Genomic DNA, 7879 nt, shown 5'->3' on the forward strand with positions numbered 1-7879 from the left:
TTTGGATCTATTTATTGATCACATATTAAACCAAATAATCGTCACACGTTTATCATCACAGGTGCATGTGTATTCGGCTAAATATTGACCTTCATTTGGGCTGACTAATATTTCCATGAGTAACACATGCACAAACACTTTTTAACATTCTAAGTTAGTCAATTTTCACAAGAGAGGTTGCTTTGGCAACATGTTGCTTCAATTAACTAACTTCCGAATATTCTAAAACTTTAGGGACTGAATTATTAAATTCGAAACTTAAAGGCCCAAATCTTAATATAACTTAAAGGTTAGGGACTGAAACCTTAATTTTATAACCCTAACCCTAATTGCTACCAAGGGCCTCAACTTATCTAATTTACACAGGAGCCCCCCGCCCCCCAAAAATCCAGAAAACGCAAAAACCCTAAAAAAATTTTTTCTTTCTACTTCTGGCGGTGGCGCACTTCGGCGCCGGCTGCCTGTAGCACGCCCGCGCAGCAGTGTTGCTGCCCACGTAGCAGCGGCAGTCGGAAATTTTTTTTTTTTTAAATTTTCTGAATCTTTACTGAAATCTAAATTCAAAAAATCCATAATCCAAAATTTCGAAAATAACAAGAATTATACCGCAAAAATTTTCAAATTTAACAAAATATATAACCAAAAAATTGTTAAATCTGAAAATTTCAAAATATTTTGCAAGAACCAAACTAAAACCTTTGATTCTCAATGATTCAACATGAAGAGGCTCTGATACCACTTGTTAGATAATTTAATACTTTAAATTACTGGATCTTTCATGTTAAATTATCGAGAAATATAAGAATTAAAGCGGACATACATGAATCTGACATGGTTAATGCAATTTGGATTTCGCGGTATGATCTTCCAAATCTACATGCAGTCTCCTTTTACTCTCTGTGATGAGATGCAGTAGAGAATGAATAAATCATTTCGTTGCGTGTGATCTGGGGACCATAACCTATTTATATGGGAATGCCCTTTGACCTAATTCGGCCCATCATAGAATTAGGACTTGGACCCGGTCTCTACACATATGTAAACCCATACTTTAATTGGATACATTAAAACCCAAAACCGAAACCTTATTAGATCACTTTAATCGGGCTTGACCGAATTCGATAGCCTATAATTTAACACACAATTATTCACACATACAAGCCCATCTTTAATTAAAAATTCTTACATGATCAACTTTAGAAGAAAATTCTTCAACTTCTTTATCAGGCATATCAAATGCTTTGCCAAATTCCTCGTTAAGAGTTCCAATCATCGGGGATGTCCATGTGAAATTTACTCAGCCAACTAAGATTGCAGATATTTATTATCTCACACTTGTGAACCATGGGCAACTTTTAAATGTTAAAGTAAACATGGATGCAGATATTTTCCAGAAGTGGTGTAGGAAATAGAAGTGGACTTAGGAGGAGGAAATGATTTTCTATTCAATTGTGGACTTGCCTTCAACTCAAGATTACATAGGTATTTATAGGACTTCCTATCACATAAGTTCATCCCCTCCATTTAATTCCACTACATGCACCACAATTTACTAAGTACACATTAATTAATAATACATGCATACATGAACCACAATTAACTAGGTGCATATTAATTAATAATACATGTATTTCAAACTCCTAAATTCATGAAACTAAATTAAATAGGTTAAATGCATGTTTATTTTTCTAACACCCCCCCAAACATGAATTCTGCATACTCCAAGCAAGTTTCTTAATGCCTTGAAAGTATTGAACTTGAGAGTATTGGTGAGAATATCTCCAATTTGGTCTTGAGACTTCACAAAATTAATCTTCACTACCTCGTTTGCAATGCATTCACGCACAAAGTGATATTTGGTATCTATATGCTTGCTACGTTCATGAAACAACGGATTCTTTGCTAAAGCAACGACTAATTTGTTATCCAGATTTACTTCAGTAGGCTCTCTTTGTGCAAAATGAAGCTCATTCAACAAATTCCTTAGCCAAACTGCTTGTGTAACACAAGAACTAATAGCAACATACTCAGCTTCACAAGTTGACAGAGTAACAATTGGTTGCTTCTTTGAGCTCCAAGTAATAGCTGTGTTACCCATGTAAAATACAGATCCACTGGTACTCTTTTGATCATCAATGTCGCCACCTCAATCACTATCACTGAAACCTCTAAGTCTAAAAACATTAGAGGCATAATAATGTAACCCGAAATCAAGAGTACCTTTGATATAACGTAAAATTCTCTTCATAACTTTCAAATGTGTTGTCGTTGGAGCCTCCATATAACGACTAACTAGTCCTACTCCAAATAATATATCCGGCCTTGTACAAGTTAAATATCTCAGGCTTCCAACTAAGTTTCGAAATAAGGTTGGATCCACCTTTGTACCATTATCATATCTAGAAAGTTTGATGTTACATTCTACTGGAGTGTTAACTGGATTGCAATTACTCATGTTGAATTTCTGTAGAACTTCTTTTGCATAATTTTCTTGTACGATGAAAATGCCTTCCTCCGTCTGCTTACTTCTATCCCAAGATACTAGGACATAAGTCCTAAATCTGTCATCTCGAATTCACAGCACATTTTTCTCTTGAGTTCTTCAAACGTCTTTGGATTGTTGCCTATAAAAATTAGATCATCGACTTATAGATAAACAATCAGAATATCATTGACATTCACCTTAATGTAGAGAGCATGCTTATAAGGACACTTGGTAAAACCATTCTCCTGAAAATATTTATTAATTCTATAATTCCAAACTCTTTGTGCTTGCTTTAGGCCGTAAAGAGCTTTATTTAATTTTTACACTTTGTCCTCATTTCCTTTTACTACAAAGCCGGGGGGTTATTGTATATAGACCTCCTCTTCAAGATAGCCATTGACAAAGGCTGACTTGACATCCATTTGGAAAATCTTCCACTTGTTTTGAGCAGCCAAAGAAATTATCAGTCATATGGTCTCTAACCGAGCTATTGGAGCGAAAACTTATTCATAATTGATGCCTTGACGCTGTTTGTATCCTTTCACCACAAGTTTTGCTTTGTATTTTTCCACCTCTCCTTTTGAAATTTTCTTAGTTTTGTATACCCATTTAACTCCAATGGCAGCATGTCCCTTGGGAAGAGTTGTTAATTCCCAAGTATTGTTCTTTTCAATTGCTCCGATTTCTTCATTCATGGCTTTTCTCCATTTCTCATCCTCAGCAACTTCATTAAAACCTATGGGCTCAATATTTGCAAACAGACAGAAGAAAGTAATATCATCAATTCTCTCGGTTTCTCGATATACATCATCAAGCCTCCTTGTACGCAAAGACCTTTCACTTGAACTTCCTTCAGAAACATCAATTTCACCACGTGATGGTGATGTTGGAGGAGTGGTGGTCTCATGTATTTCTTCATTGTCATCTTCTCCTCCAAGAAAGGAAGAAAGTCATAGTTATCTTCTTCAACATGCCAATTCCATGTTGCTTCCTCATCAAAATCCACATCTCTACTAATAAACATCTTCCCATCACTTGGATTATAGAGCTTGTAATCTTTTGTTTTTAAATCATAGCCAACGAACATACATTTTTTACTCTTGTCATCAAGTTTCGAGCGCTTCTCATCAAGAACATGGACATATTCAATGCATCCAAATACCTTCAAATGAGATACTACTGATTTTCTCCCATTCCATACTTAGAGTGGAGTCTTTTGGGCTAAATGCTTTGTGGTACATCGATCCAACAAGTAGACAGCACAGTCAACAGCTTCGGCCCAAAATTCTTTTTCTTTGTCTTCATCATGCTCCTTGCCATATTGAGAATTGTTCGGTTCTTTCGTTCAACAACACCGTTCAGTTGTGGAGATCCTGGAGCGGTTAGGAACCGACGAATTACGTTGGCATCACAAAAGTCTTGAAAATTTCTGAAAGTAAATTCGCCTCCTCTATCTGATCTCACAGCCTGGATTTTAAATCAACTTTCTTTTTCTACAAGAGTTTTAAAATTCTGAAAGCACTTAAACACCTCCGATTTCTCTTTTAGAAAATACACCCATGTTTTTCTACTGAAATCATCAATAAACAAAAGAAAATATTTTCTTACCAAAAGAACATGGAGTGATTGGCCCACATACATCAGTGTGTATCAATTGTAGTTACCTTGAAACTCTTGATTGAGATTCCTTTGGAAAGACCTTTCTTGACTGCTTACCAAAAAGATACCTTTCACAAAGCTGATTAGGCTAATGTATTAGAGGTAAACATTTCACCATTCCATTGCTAGCCATTATTTTGAGCCCTCCAAAATTTATGTGCCCAAATCGTAAATGCCATAACCATGACGAGTCTTTATAACATGACGTCAAACACTTAGTAATATCAGTTTGTATGGACAACACAAATAAACGATTTTTCGCCATAGGTACTTTAACAATCAAATTTCCTGCATCATCCTTTAAAAAGACACTACAACCTTTTGTGAACAAAACATAACATTTCTCCAATAATTGACCCACACTCAAAATATTACTCTTCATATCTGGAGCATAATAAACATTTGAAATAAATTGATGATTTCCATCTTTCATACGTATCAATATTTTACCTTTCCCCTTTACTGGAATTTTGGAGGAATCTCCGAATGTGATATTACCACCAACCTTCTCATCAAGCTCTATGAACAAATCTTTGTTCCCACACATATGATTACTAGTTCCAGTATCAAGGAACTAAGAATGTTTTTCTCCTTGCTGCAAGTCCTTGCAAGCTATCAAAAGAGTAGACTCTATCTCTTCATTATTTTCTATATCTTCTTCATGAGAGGTTAGCTTTCGCACCATCACCACTTTTACATTCCCATGAATAATGTCCAAATTGATGACAAGTATAACATTTAACTTGCGACTTGTCATACCTCTTTTGATATGGTCTTGCTCCTCCTCTGCCATGTCCTCTTGTTGAGTTGGATTGATAATTTTCATCTCTACGTTGAAATGAAATATGATTACCTCTTCCTCCTCTTTCAAAGCTTCATCCACATCCATATCCTCATCCTTTGAAACTTGTATTTTCCTTTTCTTCCTTGATTTTCAATGTGAGCTTTGATTGTAAAACCTGCTCCAATGGCTCATTCCTTCTTCGATTAAGCTTCGTTTCATATGCTTCCAATGATCCGCTTAATTCTTCAATTGTCATACCTTCCAAGTCCTTTAATTCTTCAATGGCAGTCACCACATGATCAAATTTCTCACTAACTGATCTAAGGATTTTCTCAATCACCCTTATATCAGTCACATCTTCATCAAATCTCTTCATTTGGTTTGCAACGGTCACCACTCTTGAAATATAATCCGACACCATTTCGGATTCCTTCATTTGAATAGCTTCAAATTCACCTCGTAGATTTTGGAGGCGCACTTTCTTTGCCTTCTACTTTCCTTTGCATGAAACTTGAAGCATATCCTATAATTGTTTTGCTGTAGTAGCATTAGAAACCTTCTCAAAAGTGGCCTCATCCAATGCTTGGTGAATAAGAGAAACAGTCTTTTGATCCTTCCTCTTAGTGTTTTGTAAAAGATCTCTTTGTGCTTGAGTGAGAGCAGCTAGATCGGTGGGAGCCTCATAACCATTCTCCATGATGTCCCATGCATCATGTACACCAAGTAGTGCCTTCATGCGGATGCACCAATTATCAAATTTCTCTTTGGACAGTTTTGGAACTTGGAAGGGGATCATGTTGGTATTTGCCATTGTTTCTAGTATTGTGGCTCTGATACCACTATGTAGGAAATAGAAGTGGACTTAGGAGGAGGAAATGATTTTCTATTCAATTGTGGACTTGCCTTCAACTTAAGATTACATAGGTATTTATAGGACTTCCTATCACATAAGTTCATTCCCTCCATTTAATTCTACTACATGCACCACAATTTACTAGGTACACATTAATTAATAATACATGTATACATGAACCACAATTAACTAGGTGCATATTAATTAATAATGCATGTATTTCAAACTCCTAAATTCATGAAACTAAATTAAATAGGTTAAATGCATGTTTATTTTTCTAACAAGTGGAAAAATCTATTTTGATTGTACAAATGGAAATGATGGAATAACCAAACAAATAAGAAGTTCGAGATTTGGTTTTGAAAAGAATGAGAAGTTCAATATAATTCCCCTTTTTCATTTTCATTTACCTTATATATATATATATATATATATAAGTGAGAGCTGATATCTTCATTAGTTTGAGAAATTCTTATAACTTGATGAACATTTTGTTCAACGGGGCAAGTGGACCATCTACTAGGAAGCCCTCTGATAGGAAGCTTCATATAAGTCAAATGCACAATGTAGCTAATACACACTCAATTTTCTTTATGAATAAATTTTGACTCTTGATCTAAATATTTAATTTTGTTCTCCTAGAATAGGAGTTCCAGAATGTGTAGAGCACTCTTTTTTCTATTTCTTTTGTTTCTTTTTATTTCAATTCTTTAGTTAGTTCAGATGATGCGCATGAAGAGTTGTTGGCTGTTGCAAATGCTGTTACAAATACGGGTATTCATTTCGAATAGAAATTCTTATTTTCTAATTTGTTAGAATATCTTCTTGTGGCATCCATTCATTGCTTGTGCATGCAGCACAAGAAGAATTGTCAGTTGCTGGAATCCCAACTGTAATCGATCAGTTTGTAAATGACATGATTACCATATGTGGTTGAAATACTAAAGAGCTTGATTTTGCTACTTTTCTGTCAATTAGATTTGTTTTTAAATAAGTGAAAATGCAAACATTTCCAAATCAATTTAGGTTCTAATGGGTATTTGCATCACCTTTGCTGTATTAATTTGATACATCTTTCACTTCAAATCATTCACAGCATTTGCATTCATTTAGGTTCACTAAACATTTCACACCTGTGTCACTTGATGGATTTGGGAATAAAATACCTTGCCAATGGTTGTCGAAGAATCAAAAGCTCAGACTTTGCCGCAACCATTTCAAGTTTTCATTGGTTCTCAGTTTTATGCTGAAGTCATGGAAACGTTATACGACTTTACACTCTCCTAGATAAAAAAAATTTCACCATTATAAATTCTATAATGGAATTTGGTGATTCACTTCTCTTTTCCTTTATATCATAATGTTGTTTGCATTTCTTGCACCACTAATCTGATCTGGGTTGTTCTCTTTTGTGTGAGCAATGAAGCTATGGCAGCATTTGTAGAAAGTTCTAGATAGTTTCTGGAGGAACTCTTGCTGAATAATGAGACGAAGGTATGAAATACATGGAGTTATTTAAGTCATTCTACCTAAGACGAGAATTTGCTGTAAGTTTATTAACATCAGCAATTTAACACTCTATTCCTATCGACCTATTTGTTTGATGCTTACGATGAGCCATAATAATTAGGTCGAATATTTTTCCATTTAAAATTTTTTTAGTATAAAATCTGTTCAATGTAAATTATTTCAATTTTTCTACTGGTTGAAATTACTGATTAATTTATTTTTAAAATTTTTTTGTTTGTATTATAGATAAAAAAAAATTTCTATTTAATTTTTTAAAATTTTTTCTCTTTATGTTTATTAGAGTATGAGGAAAATTCTGGAATCTTATTTCATGCAAATGTCGTGACTTTACAGGATATAAATAGGTGCCGAAATGTAAAGAAAATACATCTGGTAAAATGGACTAACAACTAACATACAGTTCGCAGCTAACTAACTAATAACTAACTTCTAATACTCCCCCTCATGGCGCACATCTTGGACATTAAGGCTTGGTGAATGTGTCTGCAAGTTGATGTTTGGATCTGATAGGGAGAAGCGTGACCACCCAGCTGAGACTTTGTCACGAACAAAATGACAATCAATTTCA

This window comes from Olea europaea, chromosome 2 (assembly GCF_002742605.1).
Source record: "Olea europaea var. sylvestris chromosome 2, O_europaea_v1, whole genome shotgun sequence".
In the NCBI taxonomy this organism is placed as follows: domain Eukaryota; kingdom Viridiplantae; phylum Streptophyta; class Magnoliopsida; order Lamiales; family Oleaceae; genus Olea; species Olea europaea.